Source organism: Myotis nattereri (assembly GCF_964212035.1).
Source record: "Myotis nattereri genome assembly, chromosome: 7".
NCBI lineage: Eukaryota > Metazoa > Chordata > Mammalia > Chiroptera > Vespertilionidae > Myotis > Myotis nattereri.
The window spans coordinates 31,643,020-31,661,176 of NC_138082.1; the positions used below are offsets into that span (position 1 = coordinate 31,643,020).

Genomic DNA, 18,157 nt, shown 5'->3' on the forward strand with positions numbered 1-18,157 from the left:
TGAGTCAAGGGGTGCTCTCCAAAGGCATGCTCAGCAATGGTTGTTAGGAACATCTGCCCTGAGGAATGGCCCTCAAGTGAACTGGAGGAGCCTGCACTGTTCCCAGTAGGTCTTCATCTGTTCAGAAAATTGCAAAAGGCAGCTGCTAGGGACTCTTTCAACAATCTTTTGGGATGGAGCTAAGCAGGAAAAGGTGGGATTTGAGGCAGCAGCCTTTGAAAACTACAATAGGGGGAAAGGGAAAGTGGGGGTGGTGGTGAGAAGAGCAAACTCTACCAATCCCCATTTTAATGTCTCCCCAGGATGTACTGCTTAAGTCTTAGCTACTTCTTGCCCCTCTCTAGGATAGTGTCTGGGTGACTGCTTTGACTTCAGTTGTTCTTGGATATGGTATTGGTAGTAACATCGCCTGGGACGGCTTGCATATGATGGATGTCCACCCTGGGTTTCAATCTGCAGCAAAGTGTTGATGGCCCAGTGGCTTAGTCCTATAAAACATTGCAAAGGTATTCACATATTCCACTGGGGCAAAACTGCATAGGTTCAACGTCTAATCTCTACTATACTAGGCAGTGAAGCATAGTAGAGAGAACCCAGAGAGACAGAAAGCATCATTGCCTAAAAGTGCTTTTATCTTCTTTTAATGGGCGTCCTCCTTGAAACTGTGGCAAAATAGCTCAATATTTTCAACTAGAGAAATTTGAAAGGAAGATAAAGCATAAAGAGAGGGAAGTCCCCATGGAAATTTTTGAGGAATTATGTATTTTTAAAATCCAAAATTTGAACAGCCTACTTAAAAAAGCAAATACTGGGTTGGTTTCTTATATCCTGAGCCATCTGTGCATATAAAAGCTTGGGCATAGATCACCCTCAGCATGAGCTCTACTCCCCCTCCCCTGAACCCCACTGTGAAAAGTGCCCCTGGGCAGAAAGCCAGGTGACAGTGGACCACACTTCCTGTATTGCCCTTCTCCCCAGGTTCACAGCCCTGCTCTGTTTGTAATCAAATGCTTGAAAACAGCTGCTTCATTTATTTTGTCCACTTTTATAGTGTTAATGGCAGGAGGATAGGTCTGATATCTGTTACTCCATCTCAGCTGGCCCCAATGAATTTGCCTTGCAGGGACAGACACCAGGGAGCTGGCATGTGTCCTGCCCCACTCACTCCACCCTAGTTTTGTGTGTACAGGGTCACTGCAGAGGTTTCACGTAGGGTGATGGTAACAGATAGGCAAGAAAGGTAGATTGGGGACAGATTGTACATTTTTTAAAATTTTCAACTAGAGAATATGTTTTGTCAGACAGTCAAAAAAATTGTTTTCAATCTGTGGGTCAGGGAGAGCAGTGAAAGTGAGGGAAACAATTTAGCAGCACAAGATAAAGGAGAGGAGAGGAAGTAGAGGCAGAGAAATGAGTTGGAAAAACATTGTAATTTAGGAATATAAGTAGGTAATAAGGAACTGGATTAGAGATGGTGACAATATTTATGGGGGTGGGGAGGACAGATGTGAGAAAGGGGCAACAGCAGAAGAATCAATGGAAATGGATGTTAGAATTCAGGGAGAGTAGTTCCAGAGGGGGCAAAAATTTCAACATGGATGATGGGGGGATGAAATCCATAAGTTAGAAACTGGGAAGACAGGAGGTCAGGCTGGTTTTGGAGAGAGTATGTCCACATGGAGTTGTCTGTCTGATGATATGCATTTATATAAGCTGCTGCAAATCCTTTTCAAAGGAGGTGGGGTGCAAATAAGCTACATACATGTGGTCCATTAACTACATCCGGAGAGCCCTGAAGAAAAGTAGACAGTGCACCAAATGCAAACAGTGATTTTATTGGGATGATGGGATCATAAGTGATTTTTCTCTTTTCTCTAGTTTCCAAATTTTTATAATGTGGTAATAATAGTTTTATAATGAAAAAAATTTTGTAATAAAAAAATATTATGAGGTGCCAGAAATCACAGGGCTGCCGAGTAGCGCACTGCACCAGGTGACTAGATACCTTCCATCTGCTTAGTTATTCTTGCATTCCAGAGGGGTAATTAACATCTGGTCATTTGGCAGAGCAGCAGAAAAAGGACATGGAAAAGGAGTCAGGGAAGAATCTGAAAAGGCCTCAGTTGGTCAGTCAAGTGTTTTTATGGTGGCACTTCTACAGTTGGCCTTTGTGACAGCAGTTTCTGCCAAAGCCATTTATCCAGGGAACTGAAAAGTAAAAGTTCCAGTTTGGATGGGGGTGAGTTTGGCTAGGTTCAGGTTCCGTTAGTTAACAATTCAGTCAATTCTTGCTTAGAGGAAAAAATGTTTAATGTTTCAAAGAGCAAATAATGTTTTCTGGCCATATTTACATAATCTATAACCATTTTAATTCATTTTTTATTGAATTTATTGGGGTGACATTGGTTAATAAAAATATACAGGCTTCATATATATTGGGATATAATTCTATATATAACCATTTTATTTAAAGAAAATAGAAAGGTCAAACTTTTCTTTGTTCCCATTGAAATCATCTGAATGACTGTTCTGTGAAAATAAAACATGCAGACAGATGTAGCTTATTTAGTTCTTATTCTCCCTTTCTACAGAATTCAGATATAACCCCAGGACTTGTTCCCAGTATCTCCTATAGGTAGGAGACTGAGACTATCCAGTCTGAAGAAAAGTTCTGCAGAAACACAGTGACACCTGTTCTCTAGTAGGTCCTGATTAGGTTGGAAGGCTGAATCTCAGCTTTGGAAGGGATCCTACATCTAGCTGATAATGCTCCACCCCGTGCAGCCTATAAGCACACGAGTGGTGCCGGGGTCCAACCCCAGCAGGTCCAGGGGTCCCCAAAGGTGTGGATGGAGTCGGCGAAGAAGGAATGACATGGAGACGGAGTTCAGTTGATCAGCAGCCTAGCCAGGATCTCTAGCCAGGATCTCCAGCCAAGTTCTGGTCTGGATCTCCAGCGAAGTTCTGGTTCGGATCTCCAGCCAGGTTCTGTGTCCATGGTCTCTTGCTAGGTTCTCCAGCCAGGTTCTCCAGGTTCTCCAGCTAGGTTCTGTAGCCATGTTCCCTTGCTAGGTTCTCCAGCCAGGTTCTGTCCAGGTTCTCCAGCCAGGTTCAGTCACCAGGTTCTAGTCAGGTTCTCTTGCCAATTTCTGTAGTCAGGTTCAGTCCAGGATCTTTTGCCATGTTCTCTCGCTAGGTTCTGTCTCTAGGTTCTGAGGCCAGTTTCTGTCCAGGATCTTTTGCCATGTTCTCTCCAGCGAAGTTCTTCTGTCTCTAGAGAACGTTCTGTGTAGGTTCTGTGCCAATTTCTGTCTCTCTCTGTCTCTTGCTGTCTTGTTACATCTGTATTTATACCAGTTGATTCAATCCTATCAATCTCTATTACGAAGGTTAGGATGTTTCTTATCTCCATTCCAGGGAGTAAAGATTATGTAGCTTAAGCATGATTGTTCATAGTTAAAGTGATTAATTACCCGCCTGGCACTTAGTTAAGAGGTTTTATTCCCTCCCTAACTTCAGGGGGAAATCCCTACCTGGGGAAACAACCTTTCTCAGAGACCTTGGTTAAAACACATAGTGCCAAGAAGGTGAGCAAACATATTAAGAACAGTATGCCATATATGCCAGGTCCCTTGAAACAGCAAGCATGGACCGGCTCCCGGCAGAGTGGGACATTCCCATGACAGTACCCAGGCTGCTACCTTGAACACAGAGTCTTTCACTTTTGCTCAAGAAAATACTTAATAATGCAAGTGAATAAGAGTGGTGTTATATTGAGAACTCCGAATCTAAAGACAGTAAATCACACACTTCAGTTTTATTGCTGTAACAGATCACTTGCAACACACCTCACAGCTGACCTCACCAGTTGTCACACCATCTTCTGGTTTTCAGCCCTCTACAGCATCACTTCTGAATTACAGATTGCCTTTAACGCTCTACGTTATAGGCAGCCCTTTGGCCTGAAGATTACATGACTATTAGGAACTCCTTCCCCGTAATGACCTGAAATAATGCTATCTCCCTGTAACTTTCCACCCACTAGTCTCATTTATGCCCCTTGCAGCCTACACAAGTTTTGTCTGTCATGTGACAACCCTTCAGATACTAGGTAACCTACATATTCTTCCATGTCCTGTAGCTTTTGCAGTTTGAGCTCATTTTCTGTGTCATAGTTTCTTCTGCCTGTATGGGGCCTGAGGTACATAGCTGTCTATATCCAGACTTCTCCTCCCTGGTGGCCAGGGCATGGTGACTCTCTTGTTACTGGATGAGATCTGAGTCTGGTGTAATAGCCGCCCATTCTGTTCAATTAAATAAGCATTATTGCTGTGTTCTAATCTCTGAGCGAGGAAGTTGTTAGCCAGACAGGCAAGGACCTTTATTCAGCTTTTAGCTGTTCAGGCTTCCAGTAGACCCCACAAAAAATTGATGTTCACCATTTCTCTATCATCTTGTTTCTCTAATGCTTTCTTCTCTAATGCTCTGCCACTAAGCATGTCAGGATTATCCTAGCCAGGCCTTCAATATGAAGGATTGGAGCTAAGGAGAGGGGGAAATGAGGAATGACTGCTAATGGGTTTAGGGTTTCTTTTGGAGGTGATGAAATGTTCTGGAAGTAGGGTGTTGATGTTTGCATAACTTTGTGAATATACTGAAAACCACTGGAGAGGGGGAGAAAGGAATGTATGGATGAATGAATAAGAATAAAAAAACAAATCCACTCATCCTTGAGGCTTTCTGGAAATTGGCATTTACACCTTAGCCACAGTTTAGCAGAAGTCTTGGTGGAATGCCTGGGCTAGATACCTGTAGTCACATCCCTCTTCTCTGTCTCTCCTCCTTGCTGCTTTAATCTCTGAATCAATGAGCACACCCCTCTGTTCAGCCACCTGCTCATATTTCGCTTACCTTCAGAGTGCGGCCATCCTACTCAGAAGAAAGAAGGATCTGTCCTACTGTCCAGGTAAAAGGACATTATCTAGCCCAAGGGACCTCAGAAATGCAACATACCTACTGTTCTCTAGGGGCGTCAGTCTGTTTTTTTTGTTTGTTTTTTGTTTTTGTTTTTTTCTGTTGCCTCTCTAGCTTTCCCTTCCCTGAGGATCATGGACTAGGGAACTCTGTCTCAGGGGGCCCTTTGGTAAGGGAACATGAATGAGAGATTAGAAGCAAAGCCTGTAAGAATTCCTAAACTCTGTCACTTCTCGACATGTTTATATTTGTCACCTGATGAGAGTTTCTTGTCATGACTGATCCCCTTTGGAGGCAGAGGGGAAGTTGAAGCTGGAGAGGCTTTTCCTTTGTTTTTAAGATGGAAGTGATTTTGACCTGTTTCTATATTAAGAGATTGGAGACATTGGAGAAGGAGACATTGAAATAATAGGAATGAAAGGAGTTGATTATTTTTGTAAGGTCTTGAAGAAGAAGCTGGGAGTGAATTCAGAATGTAAATAGAAAATGAGCCCAAGACTTGGAGGATGAATACCTCTTCCTTTGAGATGAGAGGTCTTAGGGAATGGCGGCTGCTGCTGCTGCTGAGTCTTCACACCTGCTGAGGGAAGAAGTGGAGGGGGCGGGGCACTATCCAAAGGGGCAGGGAAAGAAGCTGACCAGAAACCCACCAAACACACATTAGTAGCTACACTGTCCAGCTGTGCTGAGGTGGAATTACTAGCAAGTTTGGGGGATTTTCTTCAAAACCCCTCAGCCTCCTGAGTTTGGAAGCAGAAGTTGCAATGATCCAAATTTGGGGGTTTGCTGGGAGGGAAGGCATGGCCAGCACTAAGACAAGGGTGCTGGGACCTTGCTTCCCCCCTGTTTCTTCTCTATTCCCTACTTTTATAACGGCGTCACCTGCCACCTAGTCAGCCAAAGGTTTTTTTAGAAAAGGAATCCTGGAATCACATTTGATTGCTCGTCCTAAGCACTGTGACAGCCATTTCAGTAGTTTCCCTCATTCTTCCTGTCTACCCTTCACCTTGCTACCTGGTTGTCTCCTATTATATATGCACAAGAACCAGATCATGTTGCTTTTCTGCTTGAAAATCTGTTGTACCTGAGTGTAGTCCACATATTTTAGCAGACTTCATTATAAAAGTCCTTTAAGATTAGCCTTCTCTCCCACCTCCCCACCTCCCAATGCCACTTCCCCCAGCATACACACACACACACCCCTAATGATGTCTGGCCACTCCGGGCTCTGCATTTTCCACTGTACACTATCCTGCCTCTGGGCCTCTGCTTGCCCTTTGCCCTCTGCTTAGAATGCCTGGCCTTCCTACTTCTGTGTTGGCTGACCTCCCATTGATAACCAAGATTGTTCCTATCAGCACACTTTCTTCATGTCACTAATGCAGCAGTACTAGTAAACACCATTGCTTCTGGATTTAATTCCCCTTTTTGCTTGTTTCCTATGGGGAGGGAGTGCCTTGGATATCTCTATATCCTGAGTATCAAAACCTGTGTTTAAAAAGCGTTGGTCTAGTCAATCTAACCAAGCAAACTGGTGTATACCTTCAGAGTTCACTCCTTTTTGTTTCTTACCTTGCCCTTTTTATTTCGACCCTTAAATCTATAAGTGTGAATGTGCTTATATGCTGATATATAAGCCTACTCTACATGCTCTCCTAAAAAAGTCTGCTTTTTTGGAATTTGGTATTCCTTTCTGTCATCACAATCAAATCTTTTAGTCCATTTCATCATGCCTCTGCAATACTATGAGATCACTGAGTTATAACTTATGTTCCTGACATCTGTTCCTCCAGCTTTGTGATTGGCATATTTGAGCCTAACTCCTTCCCCTTTATCTATTATAACTGAACCACTAGAAGCTCCCTCTACTTCCCCCAAAATACATAAGACAAATAACCAAACTCTGTTGTACTTTTCATGCATGTCATAGGAAAAAACAATTTATTTACAAGAATGACAAAAATTCTGCTTGCATTTTGGCCCTGCCAAAAGGGAAATCTTAAAAAGTAGATACAATATGTCAAACATAGCTATTAGGTCTCATTTTTGTTTTTCTAGTATTGGAGTGCTATTTAATTGTCAAGCTAAGGGTATTTTGCCAAAAACCATTAATGTTTGAAAAAAATTTGGCATGTTAAGATTTAATTTTGGAACAGAATTTGAAACATGTGAACATGTACATATGCTTTTTTAATATTCAGTTTCTGCATTATTTTTAGATTTCATATTATACATATATATGTATAGTGTTCATGTTCCATGAACATTTCAAATGTCTTTTGAATAATAATAGAAATACAGTAAATAACTTCCAAACTTGGAAAGAGAGGCAAAAGGAATGCGGAAAACACATAAAAACACCTCAGTGTAAAAGAAAGAGTAACAGGAGGAAAAAAATGTATAGAAAGAAGCAGGACAAATAAAAAGCACATATTAAGGTGCCAAAAAATATAAGCACATTAAATTTAACTCTGCAGTAAAAAAACCAAAGACTGTTAAACCAGATAAATCTAGCTATATGCTTTTTTTTTTCTTTTATCAGACACACTTAAAACATGAAGACATGAAGGGCATCCCTTGGAACATGGCATTAAGATGAAATATAAAAATGTGAAGACACAAAGATTAAATGTAAACCAGGCCCACCTAGGTTTAGACCTGTCCCCACGCTGCCAAGGCATCACCCAGGTACCACACCTCAACACCTGCCCTTCAAACATCTAGACCTAAGAGGTGCTAGAGAGAGGCCTTGGGCCTACTTCCTGCATTTCCCATCTGAGGACTTGCCCCTTCCAGGAGGTTGGGGAGGTTCATTCCCTCTAGGGAAGGATGTGCCCATGCCTTGTGTCTGCTGTCAGTGTACTGCAGTGGCAGTGGGATTGCTGCACATTAACAGAAGCTGAAGGTCATTGGTTCTACATCTAATGGGAGACATGGTCTGCTACTTCTCCTGTTGCATCTGCAGTGAGATGACTTAAAGACAACATTGCATTACATTGTACTCTGCATCACTCCTAACCTTGCACAGTGTATTTTGCCACGTCCTTAGCTCTAGCTGAACCCTGCCTTACACCCCAGGACCTCACATAACCCTGTTGATAAGGAATAGAAAGACAGAATCATAACCCTATGCTCTTGTCAATTAGGTCATTGGGTAGGAAATAGGCTCCACAATCAGAGCCTTCAGGCACTGGGGAGTGACTTCTCCTTGGTTCATCCACTTGAGCAAGCTGGACCCTGATATGCCATGTTCCAAGGGATGCCCTTTCTGAATATTGACACTGCAAGAGGCAACTTAAACTTCATTTGGAAAGTTTAATCTATTAGATGTTGGAAACATGCAATATGTAACTTAAAAATAAGGTCTATGTGCAACATTTAATTTAACTAAAAGAAACTATGTTTAAAATCTGTTCCTTGTGTTCTAGAAGAGAATCCTTGATAAATCTTCCATAGATTTTTGGAAAAAAAAACTTCCATGTCAGGTCAATTTTATACCTGGATCCATTTCTGGGTTTTGTCTCTGACACCTTCTTGATGCCCAGTGCTTCAAATGCTAGTCCTCCTACTCTCCTCTACTTTGTGAAGTCATTTCTAATCCAGGTTTTGAAGCGCTGATTTTTTTCTCTTGCAGTCTCTATGTCAGAGGGCATTCTGACCTCAGGCAAATGCAAGGCAACCCAAGTACTTCATCTGAGACAAACCTTATTTTTGTAGTATGGCCCTTGATAATGAACCTGGGAAGAGAAATGGAAAATTCTGTAGAGCCGTCAGCTCATAAGGAAGTGCATGTCTTCTTCATTCATCTGGGGCATTGGTAAGGGAACAATTTTAACTGTCCTTGTAGTATGATAATTTTTTTACTGAATCGTACCTTGACTCGAAAAATCCAAGTAACTGAATAGTCATGCGAGTCCTTTGGCATGGAAGTGGGCTTCTGGGATGCTTGCCAATGAGTTCCTGTTTTAAGGACACAGAATCTAAGTGGAAAGATTAAGTGGAGAGACAGCTCCACCCCTCTAAGTCTTATTCCTATGTTCCATTTGAATCTTCTAGCCTAATTTCTGTGGGGTCTGGACTTCGGAAATTCTCTTTTTTCATGGATGTCTCAGTGCACCTTGTTAAACCAAATTTGGACTATGGCCTGTTCATCTCCTTCCAGCTCTGCTGATTGGTTCCAGTTTCCTTCCTCATTATAGCCAAGATAATCTGGCACCCACCAGTCAGGCATCCTCATGTATCTGGCACCAAGGTAATCTTGGAAGCCAGTTAAGAAGTCTCAGTGATCCAACATGCTCATTGCATGAGGAGAGGCAGTTGTGGTATACCAGAAAGAGCACTGGGGTAGGAGCAGGAGAGCTGGGTTCTTGTCTCATCTTTGCCTCTACTGCATCATGTAAGTTTGGACATGTCTGTGGTTTCTCTGAAATTGTCTTTCCTCGGCTATATGGGTGTTTGGACTAGACAGTTTCTCAAATGTCTTCCAGTTCCAAAATACTGAGTATATGAAAAGCTAAAGGAACAAAGCTCCATTTATGCCTGTTTTTGCAAAAACACAATCTAGCTTTAAAGATATTAGCAGTGACTGCCAAAAGTTGCATATGCTACTGATGCTTTTCCATAAAAGTAGATAGGATGACAACAAAATAAGAAGAGGCACAGTCTATATTTCAGAAGAAAAAATTAACCTCCCCATACCTCACATTTTCCAATCTATAAAATGGAGATAATAACACCTAATTTAAAATTGTGGAGAAGACTAAGTGAGATAACCCTTGGCATTTAGAACTGTGCCAGACAAAAAGTAAGTGCTCAATGGAAATTATTATTAATATAAATGTGAAAGATTAAACTGACATGGAATTTTAGTAAGGTTATGCTGAAAGGTTACTAATGGTAGGTACAGAATAGAGAATCCAGAAACAGACCTGCACATATATGATCACCTGATTTTCAGTAGAGATGTCACTGCAGTGTAGTGAGGGAAAGATGTTTTTATCAGTAAATGGTACTGGCTATCCATGTGGAAAGAAATGAACTTTGACTCCTATTTCGCACTAAAGTGCTTAATATTATTAGTCCATGGCAAAATGGAAATTAAAACCACAATGAGATACTACTATGTAGTATCCTTGGCATTTAGAATCTACCAAAATAGCAATTTTTTTTTTGAAAGCTGACAATACCAAATATTAGTGGAGATGTGGAGCAATTAGAACTCTCATACCCTAAGTAGGAGTATAAGTTGGTACAGTCATTTTGGAAAATTGTTGTATGATACATAATGGAGCTGAAAAGGTTCCTATTCCATAACCCAGTGGTTGTATTTTTAGATATATACCCAACAGAAATGAGTACATAGGTACAAGAATGCTCATAGCAACATTATTCACAATAGCAAAAAACTTAACACAAACCAAGTATCATCAATAAAATGTTACATTGTCAGATAGTTTTACAATGGAGTACTATATAGTAATGTACAGAGCAAATTCAAAACACAACATAGATGAGTAGCAAAAATATTTTGAATAAAAGAAGCCACACACACATACACACACACACACACACACACACACAGTGTGTGTGAATCCATTTATGTACAGTGCAAAGATAGGCAACACTGATCTATGATTATAGGTGGCAGAGGTTAGAAAAGTGGTTATCTTTGGTAGGTATAACAACTTAAAGGAAGACAAGAGAAACTTCTGGAATTCTGGTTATGGTCTGTTTCTTGAACTGGGGTGTGTTTACTTAAGTGTATTCATGTTGTAAAAATTCACTGAGCTGTATGCTTAAGGTTTGTATACTTTTTTAATTTTCTGTCTCAATAAAAAGTTTATTTTAGAAAGTGAAGGAGCATAGAAAAAGTGGAATCAACCCAAATGTCTATCAGCTGATGAATAATAGTTAAATGTGGTATAGCTTCACAGTAGAATAGTATTCAACCATTAAAGAAGTGAAGTACTGATACATGCTACAACATGGATGGCCCTGGAAAATGTACAAGAATGAGAGAAGAGTGAGAGAAGGCACATAGTGAATGATTCAGTTTCTATGAGATGTCCAGAATAGGCACATCTATAGTAACAGATGGTAGATTAATGGTTGCCTAGGCCTGGGAAGGTTGGGAGAAATAAGAAATAGTGCCTGAAAACAGATATGGGTTTCTTTTAGGGATGTTGAAATGTTCTAAAATTGATTGTGGTGATGTTTACACAAATCTATGTATACTAAAAACCATTGAATTGTACCCTTTAAATGAGTGAATGAAATCTCAGTAAAGTTGCTAACTGTGGAATGATTAAAGCCCCTTAGGAAAAGGCTGTCCCATGTGGCCCTGTGGCATGATAGTTAAGAATGCTGATACTGCCCTAACCGGTTTGGCTCAGTGGATAGAGCGTGGGCCTGCAGACTGAAAGGTCCCAGGTTCGATTCCGGTCAAGGACATGTACCTTGGTTGCAGGCACATCCCCAGTAGGAGGTGTGCAGGAGGCAGCTGATCAATGTTTCTCTCTCATCGGTGTTTCTAACTCTCTATCCCTCTCTCTTCCTCTCCGTAAAAAATCAATAAAAAATATTTTTTTTAAAAAAAAGAATGCTGATACTGGAGTCCAACAGTATTCTAATCCTGGCTCTACTGTTTACTACGTGTGACATCGAGTAAAACATCTAAGCTCTCTGAGCCAAATGTCTTCATCTGTAAAATATTAATATTATTAGTATCTACCCTGCCCAGCCAGCATGGCTCAGTGGTTGAGCATCGACCTATGAACTAGGGCAGTGGTCGCCGCCAACCCTTCGGACCCCACAGACCACTGGTTGGCAACTGCTGAACTAGGGGGTCAAGGTTTGATTCCCGGTCAGGGCACATGCCCAGGTTGCAGACTCAATCCCCAGTCGGGGGCCATGTAGAAGGCAACCAATCAATTATTCTCTCTCATCACTGATGTTTCTATCTCTCTCTCCCTCTCCCTGCCTCTCTGAAATATAAAAAAAAAAGTACCTATCCCATAAAACTTTTGTGAAGATGATTCATTTAATTAAGAAATATTTGGGTATCTTTTATGTGCCAGGTTGAGTCAGTGATAACTGTTGTTATATATAGCCAGGGGGGTTTGCATCTGAAGTCTTTACTCTACTTTAGTGACAGTGATAAGTAAATTTGAGAGTATGTCCTGAAGATAAGACAACCTTGCCCTGCTATACCACATCAACATCTATTGCAAAATACAAAAGAAATGTTTATATTAGTGACTCTGAGTTATTAGTATTGAATTATATTCTGCTATTAAGAAAAGGAAGTACATAATCTATAATAATAAATTATAATAAATAAATAAATATGCTAATTAGACTGGATGTCCTTCTGGACATCCTTCCGGGACGAAGGGATCCAGGCAGCCGCCTGTGGCTGCGAGGGAGGGATCCAGGCAGCTGTGACTGCGAAGGCCTACTCTTGCACGAATTTTGTGCATCGGGCCTCTAGTACATTTATAAAGGATTTTCATCTGGAAGCATTAAAACCATAAATGTTGATGATTAAAGTATTGGCATTCAGTTATCTAGAAAATTTGGCAATTCATTATACATTATATGAAAACTGGGTTTATGAAAAAAATTGGAAAACTGTGTTATAACTGTAATTGATATATGGATAGTTCAAAAATAGAAAGTAACTTTTGATTACAGGCTTTTATTTCAGTCAGTGTATATTGTCCTCATAATGGAGTTCCTTCTGGTTATGTTCAAAATCATACTGTGGTCTACTTAATTATCTTAAAATGGATATTCTGCAATGTAAATGTATAACCCTTTTAAATGTTACATTGACAGTGCTTGTAGCCTTCAGGAGTTGAGAAAAAAGCAATTATAAGTTAGTCAAGTTCCTGAACTAAGGGGCAAATCCCATAGAGTAATAGTTAAGAGATTAGTCTCAGGAGCCAGACTTTGAGGCAAGGTATCTGATCTCCCTGGGCTTCCTTTTCTCATCTGTGGAAAGAGATCTCATAGCATTGGAAGGATTAAATGAATTAATACAAAGTGCTCTAAAAATCAAACAGCCAGTATGCTATTGTTATGGGATAGCCAATATAGTGGATTCATATTGCAAGCATGCATAAATTGTGGATATCATTTTTTGGTTAACTTTTGGAAAGCCTTGGGGAATCAGAAAAGAGTTTATTCTTCATACAAGAAGATTAATGAAACTGAGAACCTAGATCTAAAAAGAACTAATTGGGTATGGTGAAAAAGTAATAGGAACCCACAAAGGCTTCCCCAGAATGAGATAAAAGCTACTAAGAGGTTTTATCACCAGGATATAAACCTTTTAAAAGCTTTTGCCTCTCAGAATTCAAGGTGAGTATGAAAGTCGGTTTAATTTCAGCTGAAACGAAGGCTGGGATTGGACTAAGCCAGGGGTGGGCAAACTTTTTGACTTCTGGGCCACAATGGGTTCTTAAACTGGACTGGAGGACCGGAACAAAAGCATGGATGGAGTGTTTGTGTGAACTAATATAAGTTCAAAATAAACATCATTACATAAAAGGATACGGTCTTTTTTTTCCAATAGTTTTATTCATTTCAAACGGGCCGGATCCGGCCCGCGGGCCGTAGTTTGCCCACGGCTGGACTAAGCAGTTGTTGATAATAGTTAACATTTAGTGAATCAGCATCTAAATACACACGTTTATATTTCTGTAAAACTTGTTGAAATTTTTCTCTTTTCAATTTGGCTATTAGAGACTCGTAATTATGTTTTGTTAGTAGAAGGGGGCTTTTTAAAAGTAGAAAAACCTACAAGTGAGTGAAATATGCTGAAATTCAGTTTTCAAGCCCAAACGGGAAACCAGTCTACTGGGATTATACAAGCATTCCTTGCACCCCACAGACACGAGAAAGAACAGGTCCTCATGCTAGCCACAAACACTGAACCTATGCAATGACGACAAAAAACAGGCTGCCACAAACTGGAGTCACATTTCTGGCATGAAAATAGAAGGGGTATGTCCAGTTCCTGTTACTTCATTTACTGAGTTGGCTCTAACAGAACTTAGTCACAAAGAGCTTAGCTGCTGTTATCCACCAGGAAAGTTGTCAATGAGCTGCCACCCTTTCACTGCCTTCTGCCCAGGCTGGCCAGTGGGGCTTTCTCCTATGCGGTGGGGAATCACCAGGAAGCAGGAGTGGGGGAGGGGAGCAAACAGCCTTTTGTTGTTGTGTTTTTATTAAAACAAAAATGTAAAACAAAAAACCTATTTATGATAGAAAATTGAGAATCCTATGTAATAAAAGGCTAATATGCAAATTGTCCCCTTGGGAGTTCGAATGCTCGCTATGACGTGCGCTGACAACCAGGGGGTGGCACGGAATGAAGGAAGGCCCTGGCTGGCAGCTGGCAGCCGGGAGAAGGAAGGCCCCAATGGGCCCTGATTGCCTGGCAGGCCTAGGGACCCTACCTGTGCACGAATTTCATGCACCAGGCCTCTAGTTTACATATAAGCAGGAAAAAAAATTCATAAAAATAGCACTCAGACATTTTCAAGCCAGGTTTGCATTTTTTATTTTATACTTTTTATCATTATTGCTTTTCCAGTCTTTGAAAGCTGGCAACGTTACAAATGTATATAATGCAGAAAGGAATGGTCCCCATAACTTCAACTTCCAGAGATCATCACTGGGGACATTTTAATTCTGCTCTTCTTAAGCAGTAACCCTCCCCTGCCTCTATTGGCTTGTCTTTCTTTTAATACTTGTAACTAGTTTTACTTAACTGGATTTTTCCTTTTTAAACTTTTTTCCCTTTCGTTGGCTTCCACCTCTGCAAACATTCTTATTTTCAATTTTTGGATAGAGAATTTTGAACACAAAAGTAGACAGAATGGTATAATGAAAACTCTTATTCCCATCATCCAGCCTCAGGAACCCTGAAACCATGGCCAATCTACCCCATTCACACCTACCCCCTCTCCCAGCACTTATTATTTGGATTTGCTAACTTTGTAACTACCTTTAAGGATCCTTCTTGGCCTCTCTGACTTCACTCTCTTTTAGAAATGAGAAAGGATCAAATGCCCGCCTTCCTCCTCATGAGCCATACTCAGCTCTGTTCCAGGCCTGACAGGGTGACCGGGGCTTTCCCTGCTCACTGTGAAATGCCTGGAAACTCCCAGACACAAGGTGTGCCAGCTGCACATGTGCAGCTCCTCATCCTTTTTCCTGTTAATGAAGGAGGCCATTGCTCAAATCACTTGGAAAGGGAAATGTGGAACTTACTACCTGGGTGTTCCTCTTCATGCTGTTCATATAAATTTAAACTTAGATTCCTGAGAATTAGATTGAACATGACAAAAATTTATGTGTGGATAGTTTGAGTACTTGCAGATTGATAGAGCCCTTTATAATAATGAAGGGAAAGGTTCTCTAAGCTGTTTAGTTCCAGAAGGTGAGCTTACCAGTTATGGAGTTTGCAACTAAAGGTCCTCATCAATCCTTCGTGGATGGCATAGAAAAATTTTGAAAGGCAATCTGCAGACTCTTCACATCCTGGCTTTCAGAAGAACCTGAGAAGTCATCTTGTATAGCCCCCTTCTCATACATGGATACCTTGGATTGCATTTAGATTTATTTGTCCCAGAAATTTTTCTCTTTTGACTTCTTTTAAGTTTATGAAATATCCTCAAACCATCACCACGTCATGGCTAGGGAGTACTGCCATGGCTTGCTGTATCAGTGGTCAACTTTTGTGTTTGATTGCATAACCAAATACCACACAATTAGAAGACGTCAGAGTTTGAGTTGTCCCTCTTACCTAGCAACTCAATCAGTGTTTTCACCAAAGTCAGGGAATTTGCTTACCCCAACTAAAAGATGGAGTTTGTTGTGTGGCCACAAGTTGATCTAAGCCAAGTTATTTCTCAGCTATGGAGTCTGTCTCTAAAATTCAGTGGGACCAAACTAAGGCTAGGGCCCGCATCCTGGCTGGCTGTGCTGCCAAAAATGAGGCCCATCACAGCTGGGGACATCTGGACAGCAGAAACTCCCATTCTCTCAGGTCTCTACATTGGATTACCCTTTCTGAGCTCCCAGAGTACTGAAGACTGGCCACATGGTCAAGAGGGTGATCCAAGCAAGATCATCATGTTCCCGTCGTGTTGGCTGGATGGAAACCTGTCTGAGGGATGGGAAATCCCACTTTCATCGTATCTTTTAGTGTGTCTTTTAGGTTTTGCTTCTTTTCATCATCTACCTTTGTTCACCAAATGTATTAAGTCACTGAAGGATCGATTTAATTTTTTTGCCTGTTAGCACCATTCCCAAGAGATTGTGGTCTTCTTCAGGCTCATTGTTTTCAGTTCAATATGGCCTTAGAACCGTGGTGGCAGGGTGACTTTCTTATTACAGGTGGGAAGTACATTAGTAGAATCATGGTGTGCAGAGTGAAGGAGGTGACAGCATGAGAAGTGAATATGGCATATTCAATTAATGTTGCTTTGCTGCTTAAAACTCACCAGTGGTTTCCCATTGTACTTGAAATAAAATCTACATGCTTCTTCCTGCCCCACAGGACATCTCCCATTGTGGCCCCATCTACCTCAGTAGCCTCCTGGCTTCCAATTCTCCCTCATTTCCAGTCTTCTATTTCTTATATATACCATGCTTGCTACCATCTTTTACCCTTTGCTCTGGTTATTCTCCTGCCTGCAATGCTCTCCCTCATGCCATTATGTGACATGGTCTGGTCCTTTTTAGACATATGTCTCAATTTATTTACTTAAAGAAACCTCCCTAACTAAATCTGAGGTGGACCTAGACATTTTTATCACCTCACCCTAATTTTATTTACTTTAAAGTCCTTTTTACTATGTTAAGTAATCTATCACTTATTTGCTTACTGTCCTCTCTCCCCCACTATAATGTGAACTCCACAAGGGAAGGGATCTTGTCAGTCTTGTTGACTTGTATGTACCCAGAGCCTAGAAAAGTACCTGCCACATAGTAGGAGCTTACTAAGTATTTGTTGGTGGCTAATTGAATGAATGAAGATGGTCATTAGAAACACGTTTGAAGTAGATGGTGAGGATTTTGTGGTGACTCAGAGCTAGCCATGTGGGTATTTAGCCTGAGGGAGAGAAGATCTAGGGAGCCATGTGCTATCTAAATATTCAAAGCTGGTGCTATCCCAAAAGCAGAGCTCAGCCCTACTGGAAGAGGTCTGCCCTGCCACTGTTTCTCTTAGCCAGGTTGCTGTCCTCTGAGGAGATGGCCTTGTTCTGGGGAGCCCAATGAGGTAGAACTGCACCAACAAGTGGAAATTTAGGGAGATGTATTTTGTCTTCAAAAGGGGGAATTTTTAAAAAATAATTCTTTATTGTTGAAAGTATAATATATGTCCCCTTTTTTCCAAAGGAGGAGCTTTTTTCTTGTTGCTATCTGAGGAAGAAGTAGACTGTGCTGGGAAGTAGTGATTTCTAAGTTGCCTGAGGCATGCAAGAATAGGTTGGACACCCTGTGGGAGGACCAGGTGTGGGGACTGCAGGCTTATACCATAGGTGGTGGAGATTTGTGTTTTGGAAAGAGTACAGTGTGGAGAATGGGTTTGAGAAATGGCAGGGAGATCCACAAGGAGGTTGTTAGATTTTCCTTCAGAGAAATGATGGTGGCCCTGGCCAAGATGGGGATGGTGGGCAGAGGAGAGATGGGCAGTCTGGAGAGGCATTCGGAGGTAGATTTCAGAGTACTTGGTGGATGCAGGTGGAGGCAGGCCCGGGTTTCCTCTAGGTTTGGGCGGTGCTGCTTTAGTGGAGGAAAAGAAAAGGTTGTGCTGGGGGTGTAAGTGTGAGGTACCTGTAAAACAGCTAAGTGGCAGTTCCTAGTAGACCCTTGTACATGCCATTCTGGAACTGGTGGCACAGAATGAGGAGACGAAAGCACAGAGATGATTCTTGAACTCATGGGAGTGGATGAGACAGTCCAGGAAGAGAGAGCAGAATGGGAAAAGAAGGTGGCCCAGGCAGAGCTTAGAGGCATATGTACATGGAAGGGATAGGAGAGGAAGAGGAACCTGAGAAGGAGCAGCCACAGTGTTGGACATCCAGAGTGGGGCCCATAGCCAAAGGAAGGGGGTCTCAGCAAGGGAGAAATCACCACAGCCTCAGATGCCCTAGAAGATCGGGCCAAG

At 41.4% G+C, this 18,157-nt stretch overlaps 1 protein-coding gene across 2 annotated transcripts in view; it reads left to right on the top strand.

Moving 5' to 3' along the window:
* DIS3L2 (DIS3 like 3'-5' exoribonuclease 2) overlaps positions 1-18,157 on the top strand; it is a 325,776-nt gene that overhangs the window by 197,950 nt on the left and 109,669 nt on the right. The window lies entirely within an intron of this gene.